The sequence below is a fragment of the Leptosomus discolor genome, chromosome 11, assembly GCF_034619465.1.
Source record: "Leptosomus discolor isolate bLepDis1 chromosome 11, bLepDis1.hap2, whole genome shotgun sequence".
Lineage (NCBI taxonomy): Eukaryota > Metazoa > Chordata > Aves > Leptosomiformes > Leptosomidae > Leptosomus > Leptosomus discolor.
In genome coordinates, this window is record NC_141401.1 from 10,942,091 (window position 1) to 10,961,780 (window position 19,690).

At 39.5% G+C, this 19,690-nt stretch overlaps 1 protein-coding gene across 2 annotated transcripts in view; it reads right to left on the reverse strand.

The window, feature by feature from the left end:
- Positions 1-19,690, reverse strand: part of SH3GL3 (SH3 domain containing GRB2 like 3, endophilin A3) — a 57,523-nt gene that overhangs the window by 26,851 nt on the left and 10,982 nt on the right. The gene's annotated exons all lie outside the window — the stretch shown is intronic.

Sequence of the window (19,690 nt, forward strand, 5' to 3'; positions counted from 1 at the left end):
ACAAGCGCTGGTACATACAGGACCATATAGTCTAAACAAAAGATTCTGCCACTTGGGAGTATTATCATAACAGAAATTTTTCAAAAGAGAAGGGCAACACCATTTTGACAAAGCTAATGACTGCTTTACGTAAAGGTCTGCCATACCATGTGTATGATGTGGGTGTTTGACCATTTCTCTAAGTTCCTAGCACCCTTGCAATTCTTTCTGCTGACATAACTCAGTATTTTTGATTCTTGTTCTTTGAAGAAAAAGAAGGAAAAAAAGGCAACAGACACAAGTATATCAAAGGTCTTGACAGACCTGTAAGATTCTGTGTATGTGGTTTAGAAACTCAACATCTCTGAAGTAAGCAGAAAAGGATGTAGTAATGCCTCGTGCTCTAAGAAAAGACTTAACAACTAGTAAGGTAAGATAATTGTTTAATGCCAGACACTTCAAGTCAACTGTAAAAATAGAATAGTGTGCCAGTCATGGTCCTGCAGTTTATGAAAGTCCACAATAACATCTAGTGAAATATCATTTATGACTCAATTTGTTATTTGCTATATATGTAAAAAAATTAAATAATTAAATTTCCCTTCTTTGACAGCAATACTCAGAACTTACCCCATATGATTCCTGTGCTCTTTCTAATATTTCTTATATGTCTTTTTTTTTTTGCCAGAATGTAGGATTTGGTTATGGTTTTTATTAATTGAGTAAAGGAAACATCAGACATTACATTACAGCTCAGATATTCCTTAAAGTTGTTCTGCAAGAAGTCTGTGCCAGAAAGTGAACTCAAAATAGGGTCAAGAATGCTGAGCATTTGCCGTTATTTGGTCAACACTCAAAATCCTGTACTCAGCTGATCCAGTCAGTACACAAACAGGCAGCCTTTTAAATTAACCTTATTAACAAAATCCAGCCAAAGTATGTGTAAATATAGACTGGGTAATCTAGACTTACAAAGAAGTCTGCACATTGAGAAGGGTACTGTCTCTTCCTCTAAGAAAGCATGCTCTTTTAAAATTCTTATCATATTTCAGAATATTTTATCTTCACTATGTAATGGACAGTTTGACTCCTTCTGTGACACTCCAGAGGTCTTGAGCCTCTCATTAAGAGAAAGCCCATGCTACTTGTGCTGCTGATACTGCTTGTTCACAGATCTGGATTCCAGACTTTCTGCTCTCAGCAAAAGCTCCTTATTTGCCACTGCTGTAGCTTTTGATGCTAGAGAAAAAACGAAGAACAAATTGGTACAGATTGAACCACACATCCAAGCTCCTAATATGCCAGTAATTTAGAGGGGGAACCGGAAGCCTAAATACTTGACTGAATTTGGGTTAAAAGGACTTGCCCTTGGCCACATAGTAAACAAGGAGCCACTCTGAAATTAGAATGGCAGTGTCCCAGATCTCTACTCTTTGCCCTGAAGAATGCTGTCCTACACAAAAAAAAAAAAAAATCTATACATATTTCTGAAAAGGCAAACCAAGTGAAAGTCATATTTACGGGATATAAATTGTGAGCTGCCAAGTACTGCACAATCATTAAACTTTATTATAAGAAAGCGATTGCAGATTTTGTCAGAACAAAATTAAAAAATGAGTGTACAACCTGTGCAAGAAAGATATTTTTATTGTAGACAGTCTGTTAGAAAAGTGAAATGAAAGGTGTTTACACCTTTTTTCCATGTTCAAACTGATATATATTTCAAATTTCGAGTGATAACACTTTTTAAATCTGCAAAATTATCTTGGTTTCCTGCTGATCTATGCAATCATGCATTGTTCTAGTTCCTAAATAACTGCAACCTTCAAAAGAGAAAATACTGTCAAAAAACCGCATTCAGTCCAAATATGCAGTCATTTGGTTAGCGGAAAGTTGAACAGTTTGCTTAAGATTATAAGAGACATTTGTGACCCCAATTAGGAACTGAATAAACTCCATGCTGTCCACCCGAACACCTCTGTCTCAAAACCAAACTTCAGAAAACATTATATCAAAGCTACCTGAAATTGTATACAAAGCAAAGAACATGTGATTGCTCATTTTACACTAAGCTAAGTTTAATTGTCTCTGCAATTACAGGCTTCACCTTTTATTTTTTTTAAAAAAAACCAAACATAGATCCTGGACTAACTGAATGAATTCTGCTAAAACTACATTTAAAGAAAACAACAGGGTACTATAACATCCAGTTGCAGTCCTGATTCAGCAGAAGTAGCTTTCCACAGGAGTTTCATTAACAAAGTTGAGAACCTCCACAGGATCATAAATCACATAACATACAGTTACAGTGAGGCAACATTTCAAAATATATCAGTAACCAAAGTGTTAAATACTGATTATGCAAGTAAATATAAAAGACTTTCTCTCCTGTGCTGATTGGGAGATTAATGGACAATTAGCAGAAACATAAGGGCAATATTTTACAAAATATTCCCTAGTTCAGTCACCGTTACACTTCTTTTTCAGTCACTTCTAGATTTATTTCTTTTTCTTTAACAGAATCACAGAATGGCAGGAGTTGGAAGGGACCTCTGGAGATCATCTGGTCCAACTGCCCTGCCAAAGCAGGTTAGACAAGAGCAGGTCACACAGGAATGTGTCCAGATGGGTTTTGAGTATCTCTAAAGAAGGAGAGTCCACAATCCCCCTGGGCAGCCTGTTCCAGTGCTCTGGCACCCTCAGATTGAAGAATTTCCTCCTCATGTTCAAGCAGAACTTCCTGTGGTCCAGTTTGTGCCCGTTGCCCCTTGTCCCGTCACTGGGCACCACTGAGAAGAGCCTGGCCACATCCTCTTGACACCCACCCTTTAGATATTTGTAAGTGTTGATAAGATCCCCTCTCAGTCTTCTGTTCTCCAGGCTAAAGAGCCCCAGGTCTCTCAGCCTCTCCTTGTAGGAGAGACGCTCCAGCCCCCTAAATCATCTTTGTAGCCCTCCGCTGGACTCTCTCCAGTAGCTCCTTGTCCTTCTTGAACTGGGGGGCCCAGAACTGGACACAGTATTCCAGATGTGGCCTTACCAGGGCAGAGTAGAGTGGGAGGAGAACCTCCTTCAACCTGCTGCCCACACTCTTCTTAACGCATCCCAGGATGCCATTGGCCTTCTTAGCCACAAGGGCACGTTGCTGGCTCATGGTCATTCCATTATCCAGCAAAACTCCCAGGTCCCTCTCTGCAGAGCTAAAATGTAAATCTGTTAAGAGCTCAGCATGCTGAGCTGGAATTTGCAAAATTGATGTCATAGCAATATATGACACATAAGAGCATCATTCCATTAAACAGGCTGATACGTGTCAAAGGATACCCTTTTCCATGCAAGTCAGAGGGTACAAGCATTAAAACATTTCCCCTTTGCCTTGCAAATACAAGCAAGTGAGGGAAAACAAGAATTAAAAAAAAAAAGTGATAGGAAAGGAAGATACAAGAAAACGGTATTTGTGAAGTAACTCAGTGGCTCAGCAGACTGGGATGGAATGCTATTTCCTATTAAATCAAATATGCTGTTGTTTCAAAAGATTAGAATTAATCAACAACTTTTATATGCACGGACATGTGCATACACACACACCCCATATCCCCTCAAGAAACTCAAGAGGTATTAGAGACCTGGATGCCTTTTAAAACCCCACCAAGTGCTTATCTAAATCTCTAGGCATGTAAATACTTCTTAAGAGTCTGGCCCAAGAGACTCGGCAGAGAAGCACACAGGACTCAACACTGCCAAAATACAAGCTCTGTTTAATTTCAGATTCTAGTCAAAAACAGCTGACTGCAGCTAAACTAACTACTACAACATTATTATTACTTAATGCCTTCTTTTCAAGCAGTATTTTGTCCTTGTGTTTCTTCTAGGACAGCATAGCGAAGGCTTCTCTTATTTACATTCATAAATAATGGCTGGATAGGTGGTGGGTATATATATGCAATCTATGCATCCACAATGTAGAACCATCAGTATGTCTCAGGGCACACACAGAGTTTAGGACATCTTCTGTGGATGGTCTACAATTATCACTAGGAAACACTTCAGAAATTACCAATATTTAAACTATTGCTTCACTGCAGAGTCACCTGTGCGTGTCTGGACCCAACACTTACTTGCGAACTACCACGTATACATAAAGATCCATAGCACTGTGGCCTAATACATTTCAAATGGTGTTAAGAACTCTGATAACCAGTATATACTTGTCCACAAAAAAAAGATATGTGTTTAAAAATTACACAAGAAGTTGAATACTCTAGAAAGAAGGCAGACTTGCACAAAAAAACTCAAGAGCAATGGCTCCTGGCTTGGAAGCACTTTGCCAGGGCAAAAGAACAGACACACTTTTTCAAAGAAACACCGTCTGATTATTTGTAAAACAATAGCAATCCTACCTACCCAAAAGGCACAGGTTATAATATTAAATTATAAACAGAAGTCGCGTTTTCTACAGCATTCTTTTTCGGCAATGGATTCAGTGATTTCTTCCAGGAGTTCTCTTCCCCCCTCCTTTTGCTACCTCTCAAATCCCAGTCCTTTGTGCTAGTAAAATTACCTCTAGTCGTCACTCCTCTCACCTGTATCGCTAGTGACAGTTTGCAAAAATGAAGTTTTAAAGGAAGCCATGGCAAAAATTATTACTTTTGAAAGGGTAGCACATGTAATGTTTCATAATAATTTCATCTGAAATCTTATTTAAAACATTAGCATTTTAAAATTAGGTATTTAATTTGTGAATCTGTAAGAGTCTAGCTCTACTTTCAATAGAGGTTTGCTGCAATTTCTCCTTTCAGGCTGAGGATCCCAGTTTCAGAGCCTTTGGTAAGAGGTGACCCGTAGCTGTACCAATCATGCTCTGACAGCCAACACAGTTCTGATACTGGAAAAGAGGCGCAGGAATGAAACACGTCCCTGGCAAGAAGGGATGTAGCAATTCAGTGCATTCCCTAGGCAGACACTACCAGCTGGGATCCCAGAGCCCTAGTGACAATTAAAAGCTCGCTGAAGCTCTCAGTGCAAGGCTGAAGTACAAACACTGCTTGCCTTCCCGGGAAAGAGACAGCAAGATGTACCATCAAGCTTAAATCAATGCCACAAGTTCAAATACGAGGACAAAGTCTGGTCTTTGTTAGAGTATCACCTTCTTCATGCAATTCAGAAATCTAAGAGTTTGGCTCAGTGCTCAAAACGTGAAACAAGAAGCAGTGAAGGGGAGAGCAAGAAAATCACTTTACCACTGACAACTATTGTATTACACACAGCGTTGTGCCAGGGGCAGTCAGCTCTATTAAGGCACTAAAATCCTGCGTCAGGTTTTCCTGGCAGTCCAATTTGCATGCTCACCTCACATTACAGTAAAGTGCAGAGCTGTCACTTTCTCCCATCTCTTGAGTATTTCTACTAAGCTTTGTAGAGTTTCTCTCTCGGAGAGGCTTTAAGCCAGCCGTGCATCCCAGGACAGGTTTTCTCCTCATGCACTAATCACTGGTACCTCTGCACTTCTTTTCAATTCAGTCAATTCAATTTAGTCGCTTTTCACTACCACTGCTTCCATTTAGTTTGTTTTTCTCCCAATTGCCTCACCCCTCCTTATCACTTATGTTTCTTTCCACTTCCTTTATTTCCTTCTCTCCATCTACGCTGTATGTAAGACCCTACTCAGAACCTGAGCAAATCACACACACGCACAGAGGAGAAAAAAAAAAAAAAAAAAAAAAAAGAGGAAAAAAACCCCAGAGCAGCAGCGTTTGAGCTGGCAGCCTCCAGCAGCTGCTAGCAAGTAGCTCAGAGCTCCTCAGAGGGAGAGAAAAGAGGGGTAATTTCTTCCATTTTCTTCCATCAAACCTGCCTATTAATTTTCCTCTGTGAATAGCTCTTCAAATAGGTGGTTTCATGAAACAGATTCCAGGATATTGTGGTTTTAGATTTAAATCCATCTAGAGTCCATTTTCCATTGATGCTGAAGCACCCTCACATGCATATTATTGACACTGCTGAACCACAGAAATTTCAAAAGAAAAAAAGGGTTTTCTACTAAAGTCAGTGGGACAAGGATGGAATAAAGAGGCAGTGGTGCAAAATATAAACGCTGGCTCTAATCACAGCAAGGCATTTGGTCTCACTACCATACATTTATCACCTCCAGCTTGTGCAAAAATAGAATTATCAGCATAGTTAATGCCAAACTACCCATCATGCACTCAAGCAATACGCCCTGCTACATGACTTGAGGCTTCAGATGTCAGATAAAAGCAGTGCTCCAGTGTGCAAGACTGGATGTGAGGTAAAGTACTTCATTGCAGCTTCAGACCAAGACTCAAAACCAAGCCTAAATAAACAAAGCTGGTTTTCCTCCTTGTAGACAAATGAGGAAAGCCTACTCACTGCCTCTGCACAGGGCTTATGTTTTTGTATGGTTTATATTTTCCATTAACCTTCCAAAAACAACTAGAGATTAAAGCCAGTGCAGCAAGGCATGTTTGGTTTTGGTTGCTTTTTCTGTTTGGGTTTTTTTTTCCCTAACTGGTTCCATTTCATTTTGGGATGCATATGCATTCACAGTAAGCTGAAACCAAGCCAAGTATTGCTCAGCTATAGAAATCTATAAGCAAAATGAGTCAATTACTATTTCTAAACTTCTTTTGAAGTTTCTTTTTCTGTATCTTCTTCCTACACAGCGTATTGCCACTGCAAATCCAGCAATAACCATTTCCTATGGCTGCACACAGGCCACGGCAGTCACACTAATGAAGGTAATACAGGAAGTGCAGGAAGGTAAGTGCCTTGTTATGTTGCTGTCACTATTATATGGTTTCTAGTATTTCCTAATTGTATCTTGTTTGGGACAGCAGATTGCCCGCTGTTCATTTCTTCCTTAGAGATATATTCAACTTTAGTCAGACAAATGCCTTTGTAACTTTTGAGATTCTGGACATTCTACAGCAGCAACTCTGCCACAGAAAATATTGCTCTTAGTGTAATTTCCTCGACGTACTGTAACTAGAGATGAACTGAACTAACTCTTCGGAACCTATTATTACAGACCATATGGGTATCAGCTTGCATCTGCACACACACACGCATGGGAACAAAAGCCAAGTCCTGGATAGGCTATTCGCTGACCAGCTGGTGAAAATAGTAATTTAACTGTTATCTCAACTATTCCATTTAAGAGAAGAGTAACAACTAAAGGAAGTGTCATTATTTAAATAATTTTATATGGGTTTTTTCCCACAATTAGGAAATGATCTCGTAAAGAGATTTAAAAGTGCAATAGGGGACAGGAAAAGATGTCTTTTCTTCAGTTTGTCAATTTTCTGCATTTGACAGTACCTTCAAGGAGTCCATTCATTTTCCCACTAGCATGATGCAAATGTTCCACTGCTAACCTGAATATAAACAGAGTTTATGGTTTGTTTTCTTTTTTAAATCACAATGAATCTACATAAATCAAAGGAACCTAGAGAATCTGTAAATATAGAGGGGTTTTTAATAGCTTTTTATATTTACTGATACTGACACAAACTAAACTCATTTAGAGCATACTTTGTTGCATTTAAATCTATTTTTAATGTTCACCCTGTTCGAGTTAGTCAACTCAAGTTCAAACAGCAGAGAAGGTAAAATAGCTTCGCTTTTAGCCCTAAGCTCTCTCCCACCTTGGAATTTGATATAGATTGATACAGACTTGTCAAACCGAAATAAGGGCACCCACTGGTGTAATGCCACGTCCATTCGACAGGTTAGCTCTAGAGATTCGTCTGACAGTTTTAAATTGTACATTTACTGAAGTCACTGGTTTCATAGCTTAAGATTTGCAGCCACACGGTGAAAGCCTGTTGTGCCTCGCATTGAGGAAAAGAGTTTCTTTATCATTTAAAGACGAACTGATGGCTCACCAAAGGAAAGCCTATTGACAGGGCCATTGCCAAGTTTCTGATCTATCTACCTTTATGAACAGGGGCCTCATGGAGTTGTTCCAGATGCACTTGTGTCCCTTCTGGCCTTGTCATCAATATATATTGGCCCTATGAAACAACTCATAATTACATCACTTAAAGCTAGAATTTATCAGAAAAAGGTCTAATCATGGGGTTAGTTTCAATGTTAAGCCCAACTCAGAGGACCAAAGAACTGTCCGGCTATGGCTACATTTTGCTGCGTAACTGCCAACAAAGAACCATATTCCCACAGCTATGAAGAGTGGCTTGATAAACTGCTCAGAGGATTATGCTTAGGCAGGAAATGAAACATTTTAGAATGACCAGTTACTTTGTGCATCTACCGATTACGGTAATCCACCCAGCCTTTCATCCTAAATATTCTCTCTCACAAGCCAGCACACACCCACCCCCCACACCCCCCCGCCTTTTTCCCCTGCTAGTTGCTGTGTTCTGTTCCCAGCAAGAGCTGCATATACTTCTATTCTTTTCAGTACGCTGCTCAGGAGTTGTTTCTTGGTACATTCTCATGTTCCTTTTACAAGACTGGTTTATCTTGTTTATATAGTCTCTAACTCAAGGTTGAAAGAATTAAGAGTCCTAGGACAGAAATACTGTAGCAAACATCCCAGAGAAGATCATGTACTCGCTGTCATTTTGAGAACCAGATAAAACGAAAGGAGAGGAGGTAAAACAGCTAGAAAGAGATATAACTACCTTTGCTTTCAAGGAAAGTTGCAATAAACCTTTGCCTGAAAGGCTATTTTCTATCGGCTTTGCTTTCTATCACAAAGATACGCACTATTTATGACTCTCCATCTCATTATATTTGACCTTCTGCCTTTAAATTGCAAAAGCACTTCCCCACAGATGCACGGACACTTGAACTTAAGAACACAACAGATAAGCGTCACCAGTTATATTAACTGTGAACGGCTACTTGCCAAATGGCTTACAAGTACTGCAATGCCAGGTTCAGAAAACGCAATACACTGAGTTCTAAATCATCTGCAAGAGTAAACGTCTCCGATTAGAAGTCTGCCACTTAGACAAAATGTCATCAGTGTGTTTTAAATCCTTCAATTTTTAAATGGGACTCACTCAAGTCTCCTCCTGCCTTCAGATCTGTCAGCAGCAAAAGACTTTTTGATTTAAGCTCCAGGTGAGACCCTGCAGCTCTACAAGGTAAGACTACCAGACAAATACACCAGCTAGAAGCATACAGAATGTTTAGCGTTATTCTAGCAGGAAATGTTTAAAGGACTGTATTCCACCACTTCTAAACCTAAAAGGCTAAGTCCTTTCTCTTATACAGCATACGGTACTTGTTTATGATAATTTCCTTTACTAAGCTTCTTTGACAGAAAATATTAAGCAATCAGTAACCACGTGCAGATAATTTTGGCAAGACCCTCAACTGTAGTTGTAAAAGCATCATCTTTTATTTCTTTCCCATAAGATATTGCAGGTTTCTCAGCTTCCTAATTACACATATTCTTTATTCTTTTTAACCACCAGCACAGAGCTTAAACACTAGCCACTGAATAACATGAAAAGAAATGTGTGTTGTACATTTAAAAGGAAAAAAGAGCAGCTGTCACAAAGCAGAAGCTTGATTCTAGCAACAGAGAGCTAGCACAACATCTCAACTGCAGAGAGGCCTGGCGTTTGCTATTCCAAGCCATTCTGGCCAAAGGAGTTGAACTCCCACAAAGAACAATTCAAACACAATTCTTCCCCCACTGCTCCCTCTTACTGGACCACCCAATGATTAGTGGAGCTTGTTATTAACTTACCCAGACAATCTGTAGTAACACCATTATCCCGAAGATGGACTTTTACCTTTGGGTCCTACAGGCTCTTAAACCAGCTGAACTTGGATATAGCCACTGCTCCTAGCGCTACAATTCTCAGACACATTGTGATCTAAAGTCTTTATTTTTGACATGGTGACCCACCATCTCAAATGCTTTAAACTTGAAATCCAAATCAGAGTTGACATCCTTCCCACGTACCCAGACAGGCTTTCTCAGTGCACACCGCTAACACTGCAATTTCCACTTTAACTGTTTGACCACGCCAGTGGGATGAAAAAGCAAGTAACACAGGCTTCACATAGGCATTTCTGAACCACAGTGCTTTTATTCTCAATGCCCTTGGCAGCTACTGAACTCTGGAGGCAGCAAAAACCCTGAGAAGTACATTCCAGAAACTGAGCCCATCCCATAGCAAACTCATAGTTTTTCAAGATTTCAACACGCCTCCTACTCCACCTTGCCAACAAATCCAACTTGTGGCAAAATCCAGTCCCCTTCCAGACAGTAAAATCCTATTCCTAAATAAAGCCTTCATCTCCATGACATTGTATAACTCACAGAGCTCCAGTAACTATCACCCATGCTTTCTCCAAACTGTTCCAGATCTCTGCATAGAAAGGTTTCAGACAGCCCTTTGATGACTCCTAGCTATGGTCCTTCCAAGTAGCACTAAATGACCTTTCCTACTCATTGCAACGGTTCAGACAGAACATAAGCAATTGATCTGGGCAAGCCCAAATAAATACAGCTCTGCAGCCAGTATTTCCACATATTACAAAATAGCCGTTCCAGTTTGACAACCATACCTTGTCTTCAATCACATCTAAAAGAGAAATGAAAAAGGACAGTAAGATACTGTACCCATAGAAAACGGAGGCGAATGCTACAAATCAAACAGATTATTAGCATGAGATGGTGTATACACCAATACTCAGCATGGTGTGTATAAGCTTAAATTAAATGCCTACAGATACTGGAGAAAAACATGGACAAAGGACATTCTTGTCCATATATGAATAAAGTACAAGACTCTGGACTCTATAATGTGCTTTTGCATTTCTATAGAGAGTGACTCATTTCGCACCAGGCAGTGACACGTCACAGTATTACTGAGCATTTTAGTCAAACTTGTCTGCTAAAGCAGTTCTTTAGCACATGCATTGTACAACAAAAACTACTTTGTATTGCAAAACCTTGAACACTTTCCTGACAAACCTCCACTGTTTCCCGAAGAACTTGACATTGATGCCTACACATGCATTTATAAATTAGTAAACAGAAAGTAATCATTATTGTACGCATCCCAAAAGGAAAACTTCGTAAGAATTCAAATGTAATAAACTAACCTATTTAAATTTTTAGATGCAGTCACGTTATTTGCACTGCAAGCCTACTTATAAGGCTAAAGTGTGAGACCCAAGACTGTTTGCTTTTCAGAAGAGAAGATACACGTGCTTTTAATAAGAAAATCTGATTACACTGATGTCTAGCCAAAAATTAAACAAATTCATTGATGAGAGATTTTGTGCAGCCAAAAATGATGACATATATGAAACCATAAAGCTCCACACAGACAGAATCACTTTTTTACTTCAGTATTTCATTTTGCACATCTAAAATACTGTTCCCTAAACTGTTTAAAATCTTGCTGTTTGTGGAAGTGAGCATATCCTAAAACCAGAAGTGTAAAGACATCAAACGGCCATAACAAAAAATAATCTTTAGTTAATACCCTTCCTCATTTTTTTCCAATTTTACTGACTCCTTGGTCAGTCCCAATTTTTTGTTAAAGAAAACATTCTGAAATTATTTGAAAAGTAAAATTTAGAGATTTTTATTCCAAACTATGATCTGTTTGGCACTTGCTTATCCAGCCAGAATATGCTGAGACACCATGTGCACGAGCACTGCAGACAAGTGGTGGTAGTGGGTGCATCACACAGAGGCAGTCATTCGGCAGCAAGACTCAGCGCTGGGGATGTTCCCTGCCAGAACCATTTCCTGCCTCTTTTCGGGCGTCTTGTTTCAGGTGTAACAACCGGGCAATATTTCATCCCCTTTGCTCTGCATGGAGAGGAGCTAGAGCTGCGAATCCCAAGTTACACGCAGAGTGAGTTCCACTGGCTGTTACCACATTAACACTTCTTCCTCCCTCCATAGCTCCCAGTGCAAAAATTCACTTGGCAGCAACACAATTGTGATCTGGCCTTAAAACAATCCCTCTTTCTAAAGTTGTTCTCTGTGCTTGTAAGGAAGGTGTGGCTTCCTTTTGACATACTCATATATGCCCACTGTGAAGATGAGAAACAGTGATTATGCTATAAAATAAAACCCTTAAAATCAGAGATTTAAATAACCCCCTTTACATGCTTCCTTTCCAAGTAATATGAGGACCTTTCATATAATCTTCTTACTCACTCCAGCTCCTGTGTGTTTTAAGATGTTTCTACGTTAGACATCTCTCATGACTGAATTTAAAGATTGCTTTTACAGCAATTGTCAAAGTGGTCCCTTACGAAACTCTGTTTTGTCCAAAGAGTATTGAGATAATATGAAAGGTTATATACCACATTTATTTTTTACTGTTTAGCTTGCTCTTGTCACCTCTAACATCCTTTTACAACTTTATCCTAACTTCTATCTCTGTTCTACATCATTTGTCACACTAGTCCTTATTCTAATTGAGCAGACACACAGTTGAAATAAGGGCACCCTTTCCTCCACTCAGAAAATGGATGTTTTCCCCCCTCCTTCAACAGCGTTCTCAGTTTTCCACTGAAATTGGACTGAGGACTCTCAGATGTCATTGTGTTAGCCCTCTCACTCAAGACTTGTAGATTATGTGGCTTGAGGTGGGTTCCTTTTACCTACATCCAGGCTGACCACCACTCATCTGCCCTGTTTGGACTACAGGCTTGCTGGAATATGGATACATCTTTTTGTCTCCTTTGTTTGCCCTCACATGATTATTATCATAATGATGACACTCACCACTAAACCCATCTCTCACAAAGTATCCTTATTACGGTTATTCTACTCTGCATGTGAACAAAACATTGTTATCAAATAGCCAAATGCAACATTTTTCTGTTAAAGTAACATATGCTGGTGGTGTTATTTCTTTTACATCATTTGAAACAAAAAATTAAATCCTAGTCCTTCAAATAAGAGAGATCAATCAACACACAAATCACAGCTTGCATGTGCAGAATAGGCAATTAAAATCCTTAAAACATTTAAATGATCTTCTGTTCTTGAAAACACTTAAACGCATAATTCATGACTATCCAGCTGCCCTCCTGCATTGTCTCTGACCAGAGACTCCTGCTTATTAGATGGCTTTATTGAAAACCCATTTAAATAAAAATCAGCTGTGGTCTAAAACTGTAGTTGAATTATTTTTATTTTATTTTTTATTAATTTAAGACTGAGTACACTGGGCCTCCTTGTGAGGACACCAAACATCTACCACCTCTTCCTGACTTGATGCCTTAAGCATGTTTTCAATATCCATGTGCAAGAGTAAAAAGATCACTTATTCGCAGCTGATGTCAGAGAGCCCGGTCAAAGTAAGGGCTAGGAAAAAGTCAGGGGGGTTCACTCAGGTTTTAGGCTAACCTAATTCTGATTTCTATAATGTCGGAATATACTTACACCATCTCCACTGAAGTCAGACTTATCTCATTAGACATTCAACACCACAAGCAGGAAATTTGAGTCTTACAAATTACCTGGCCATACTTTTAAGCACCAATACAGTCCAACCACAGGTTAAACCACATAGACAAGATGTGGGCACTTCCAATAGCGATTTACAGCTTTAAGCTCAAAGCTTATGTATTTGGGTTAAATATTCTTAAATTTGCCTAAGCTCAAGAGCTGCTAAGACTAAAAGATATGCTGCGAATATTCAGAAGTCCTATTTTTAGTTTTCAAAAGTTACTATACAGCTATGTATTTATCTAAAGTAAAAACTTCCTTGGCAGTGCCATAGTTTAAAGTGACAGTTTTAGTGAATCCATTATCAGTAAAAAACGTGGTCAAGATCATCTACTCAGAGCCCCAAGTGAGCTGTACAGAGGAAGCAGAACAACAAGACTGCCAACAGAAGTTGTATATAGCCAGATACACTGAAGGTCAAAAATCATAATTTTCAGCCCATTTCATTTAGAATTAAGTTCTTCCCCACATTAGCATACTATTGCTCATCACCACTTCAGCATAATGTTTATCGGCAAATCTACCTTGTATGCATGAAAAGCAACAAATAATCTCTGTTTATTGCTCTTTCAGAAACTACTTTCCATCAGGCAGTAATTCTTATGGAATTCCATTCCCACATAATCAAGTCAGAGATTTGTCCTTCAATGGTATTTAACTACTGCTTACAGTTTTTAGCACTTAGCACTAGCCTTGTGGATTTTATTAAGTCACTATAAAATGGACTGACAACTCCTTCTCTTACCCTTGCTTTTTACTGCACATTATTTTGATCTAAGTGGCACCATCATTCCTACTGTTTTGAGCAGTCAATCCTGTAGCTTTTAGCACATTGTGAAACACCCACATTCTTCTGCCACACAGTCAGCCCCTGTTACTTGCTACTCAAGGCAAGCCACCTGTTCCTGCTGCACATGGATTGCACCCTTTCCCTTTGAATCAGCAAGAGATTTTTTGTCTCCTCTGCTTGAGAGGTTTCTTGTTTGTTTTGAAGCCATTCTAGTTGACAGGTTTCACAAGCCTTTAAGTTCACGTTCAGCACTAGAGCACTGCGAAGTAACGTGCTTCCTGTTCCTGGGTCCATGACAAATGCAACTGAGTTTTTAATGGTGTTACAGTCTCATTACTGAAATATTTTGAAAAATCCAACAACATGCTCCCAGCAGCTCTGCAGCACTGCTGACTTCGCTGGGATTCACGTGAGGTCCTTAGCAACGATACCCATGGGAAAAACAAAAGGACTTAAGGTATCTTACTCTCTTTGCTAATGCAACCTGTGCTCATCATGAGTTGCAAAAGCTAAACAGAACAAGCAAGTCTCAAACATTCTTGGGTATCTGAAACTTTTTAATAAACCATGTTCCTTTCACTCACTTAATAGAAAATAAAAAACTCCAACTATCACAGTGAAAAGTGGAAAAAAAAAAAGAAAAGGATTATTTTCATCACTGCATTCACTGTGGCTAGTCTGGAGAGGAAGTCACTGCACATTTTTGTCTTGTTTTCATAACTCCATTTCAACACATACTAGTGGTTTTAGGCAGCAACACGTTGTTACATGCAATAGCACAAACTAAAATGCAGTTGGGGATAACAGGGCTTCCCAGCCCCGCTTCTAAGAAAGACACACACTGTCCCAAATCTCCGTGAGGCACAATCCTTACCAGTGGTAACAGCAGCACTGCAGAAATGCACCGCTGACTTCTTCCATGGGGACAGGAAAGAACTTCCCTCAGCATGCACACAGAATTGTCTGTATTTCATGGCTATCAAACTTCACCAAATTCCATCTTTAAACAAATGACAGAGAAAACAGGAAAAATTTTCGAAGCATTGTTCACACACAGAACACAGACCTCTGCAGAAACCCCCAACAAGCTCTGAAGCACTAGTGCAAATGAGGTCAAAAGGCACTGTCCTCCTCTATACTGACACATGGCTTTGTAGCATGAAATTCCTACAAAAAAAGGCAGTATATTCATCCGTAGCAAAACAAGTCAAGTCCCATGGAACAGCAACCTTTAACCACAGCTGAATAGATCACTGAAGGGCAAATCACAATCACCAAACTCACTGGCAGTGAAAATGTCATGACTCTTGTGTTCTTCATACAAAACAAAGCAGTAGATAAAGCCCTTTAAATCTTGAACAAGGTATGATAATTAAGTATAGACATATAGAAACGTGTTCTTCATTATTAATAGTACAACGCTAAATTACACAGCGTACAGAATCACAGTCTTCCAAAATTTGAAAATGATCCTTGAAAAATTAAGCATAAAAAAGGGCAAGATTTGCTGTTATTCAACCCCTTCAGGCTGTGCCATGTAGAATGACGTGCATAAATTAAAGCCCTGACTTCTAGGAGTTCCAACGATGTCTGCGGTACCTAATTCGTTTTACAGTTACTTTTTGCATTATGGAAATAAAGGAACTGATTTTTTTTTTTTAATAACATTTGAACACTATTTCCAGTAATCCTTGTGAACGCACTGAATGCATCTTTATAACTGCACTAAACATGCAGAAAGTTGTAAGTTTCCAGGAATACTAGAAAAGATTTACAGACACGCTTTTGCACAGCAGTATTTTCTGAGTAGTAGGTACAACTGGCATACCAACACTTGCAACTTCATATATGTAAATCATTTGATTTTAGAAATTAACTGGCAAATTGACAAAACCTGAGTTTTCTTTTGCACCAACCTAGAACAGTAATTTTGGCCAGACCATGTATTTATTCCAGTCACCTGCTAGAATAATAATATGCATTACTAGTGCATATTACTATTCTAGTTACACTAGAATTAGTGTCAAGATTTCGTACATGCTGAAGTGCTGATGCAAAGACAGTCCATTTGCTGTATTTTACATGTTCCAAGTGATGAATGAAACATAAAATTTACTAAGTCCCACATACATTGGCAACAACTGAACATCTGCTGAAGGAATCACTTACATGATACTATGAAAACTAATTAACAGGCAAGCAGTTACTACTTTGGATCATAAAGTAAGTCACGTTGCAAAAGACTACATAAAATCTTCATAAACAAACTTCTCCCAGCTAAAACCAGGCTTTTCAAAAACTACCATTTTTCCAATTTTGTATAATTTTGAATAAACTGGCACAGAAATTGACAATACTTGGCAAGATGAGTTAATAAAGTTTCACTTTTTTTTTTTCCTACACAAAATAACTTCCTCATTTTCTTAAGAAATGTAATTTTGATATAATAATTTTTAAAAAGCAATTCCCAGAACCATTATTACTTTTGTGCAAGGGTAGTGATATTTATGTGCATCTTTTCCCCTTGTATAAACAAACTTCTTGTTCATCGGACAGAGTGAGCTGTACTACTCTTCTGGCTGCTTTCCAAACGTGCTGCTAGACAAAGCAGTGCTAAGTGCAATGTTACAAATCTGTTATGCAAGCTACCAACAGCCCAAGGCTTCTCAGTCTGAACTTTGTTCTTCTTTGCAGCAGGGTGCAAGCCCTCACAGAAGGGCTTAATTTCTGCAATCCCACACTAATCTGACTAGAATTCAAAGATTCAACAATAACTATTGAAGAAGCTCTAAAGAGTGTTTCCACAAAGGTAATGTCAAAAAAGCTACATAAGAAGCAATGAATGTATCTGATAAGGAAACCACGTAATTCAGCCCAGACCTTCAACAGAGACTCGGCGACCCAGGGCAGCGCTGCTCAGGTCAAGTGTGATTCCACATAGGGAATTCCCAGTTCTTCTATAAGCAAAGTTTACTCAGACATGTAAGTCTGAAAACTGAAGGGCAGATTTTTTGCCTTCTAAGACTGTCTTGCAAATATATTTTGGCCAGAGGCTATCTATGAGGGGTTTTCCTGCCCAAAAGCTTAAAGATGGTGGGGGATGAAATACAGGGTTTATACACACACACACAGAGTATTTATACATAATAATGGAAGTACTGTCACCAATTTCCATTTACCCACAGTAAAACTGGGGCCCAGAACTTTCAGAAAGGGGTAGGACAGTTCACATGTATGAGCTTTAGGGATTTTTAAATTTCAATGTGTTTCAAGATTGTACTGTTACTATGTTAACTGTAAAAATATATACATACTTCCAACTAAAACCACTTTGAAAAAAGTCCTTGTTTCACCTTTAGAAAGAAGCTGGAAACAAGAAAAATATTCTCCTACCACAAACAAGTCACATCCAAAAAACCTGCTGAAACCAAGCAACCTCTCATTTAGCCACAAATGGCAACGGAACATTGCAAACCCCTGCTTCATTTGACCTGCACAGGCCACGGCTCTTAGGCCAGATGGACATAGTTGCAATTTCCTGACTGTAATATACAATTCCACGGGTAATTTCATGACTCTATAGCACATAAATCCATGGGATCCTGACTTTTGAACACAGATCATTGATTTCATCACACTATAAACAGGCACACATTGTCTTCGAGAAATTAGATCACCTTACACTAACAGAGACATTCAGGTTGGGCCAAATCTCTAATTGTAGATGCCTCTGTTTTCCTTTCCATTTGTGTTACCTTATTTACATCCTTGTTTCACAGATTATTTTGGGGGCTCAGTGATCCCAAGCAACATGATAAGAGTTGAGAAAGTAAAAAGCAGAAAATATTTCTAATATTCTAATATTCTTGTCACCTCAACTTGTAGCATTCACTGTCTCCTTCAACTGATTTCAGTGGGAAGACTGAACTAAGTCTTTAGTCAAAAGCCTTCTCATGTCCCAAATATATTTTTAGTGAATCACAGGAATCATAAGACTTCAAATGGAAACCGCTTGGGGTTTTTTTCCCCACCACCTAAACAGATCCAGAGTATAATTTTTTACTGTTTATCTCAATGAAAGTGCATCATTACAAACCAAGAATGAAGAAAATCTTATGACCATATAAAATATCTCAATGACTAAACATACAAACTCAGCAAGTCGAGTGCACTCTCAGGAAGTTTGCCAACAACACTAAGTTGTGTGGTGAGGTCAACACGCTGGAGGGAAGGGAGGCCATCCAGAGGGACCTGGACAGGCTGAAGAGGTGGGTCTATGCAAACCTCATGGAGTCCCACAAGGCCAAGTGTGAGGTCTTGTGCCTGGGTGGGGGCAATCCCAAGCACAGATACAGGCTGGGCGATGAGTGGATTGAGAGCAGTCCTGTGGAGAAGGACTTGGGGATGCTGGTGGATGATAAGATGAACATGAGCCAACAGTGTATGCTTGCAGCCCAGAAAGCCAACCATATCCTGGGCTGCATCAAGTATGGCCAGCAGGTCGAGGGAGGTGATTTTCCCCGTCTACTCTGCCTGCATGAGATCCCACCTAGAATACTGCAGGTATGCAGCTCTGGAGCCCCCAACACAAGAAAGACATGGAGCTGTTGGAGCAAGTCCAGAGGAGGGCTACCAACATGGTCAGAGGGTTGGAAAACCTTTCCTACAAGGACGGGCTGAGAGAGTTGGGGTTGTTCAGCCTGGAAAAGAGAAGGCTCCTGGGAGACCTTATAGAGGCCTTCCAGTACCTGAAGGGGGCCTGCAAGAAGGCTGGGGAGGGACTTTTTACAAGGGCCTGCAGTGATAGGATGAGGGGTGATGGTTGGAAGCTGGGAGAGGGCAGGTTTAGACTAGATACAAGGAAGAAGTTCTTCACCCTGAGGGTGGTGAGACGCTGGAACAGGTTGCCTAAGGAAGTCATGGATGTTCCACCCCTGGAAGTGTTCAAGACCAGGTTGGATGGAGCCTTGAGCAACCTGGTCTAGTGGGAGGTGGTTGGAACTGGATGATCTTTGAGGTCCCTTCCAACACAAACCATTCCATGAAACATTGAAGATAATTTAGTAATATGTAAAAACAAAACAAAAAAAAACCCCACTTTGTAAAAATCAAGAAATCGTGCAAGATCCATTTTGCTGATGTAAAAGGCTACATTCCCTCTAAGTGTATGAGGGAATTGCAGAAAAACACACTCAGCTGAAAATATAGTCTGAGTTCTTGTGTAATTAAAATAGTTTTACATAATGGAAGGGAAACAAAGGAATCTCTCCAAGATTATTAAATGGCAGCATGAAGCTGGGACAACTAACTTCTAAAAAGAAATCACGTGTGTAATGGCAAATGGAACAGAGAAGACAAAGGGTCAGAAACTGGAATGAAACAAACAAAACACAGCTCACACAGGTCAGCGAAAAGCAAGAGCTAACTTGCTCTACATT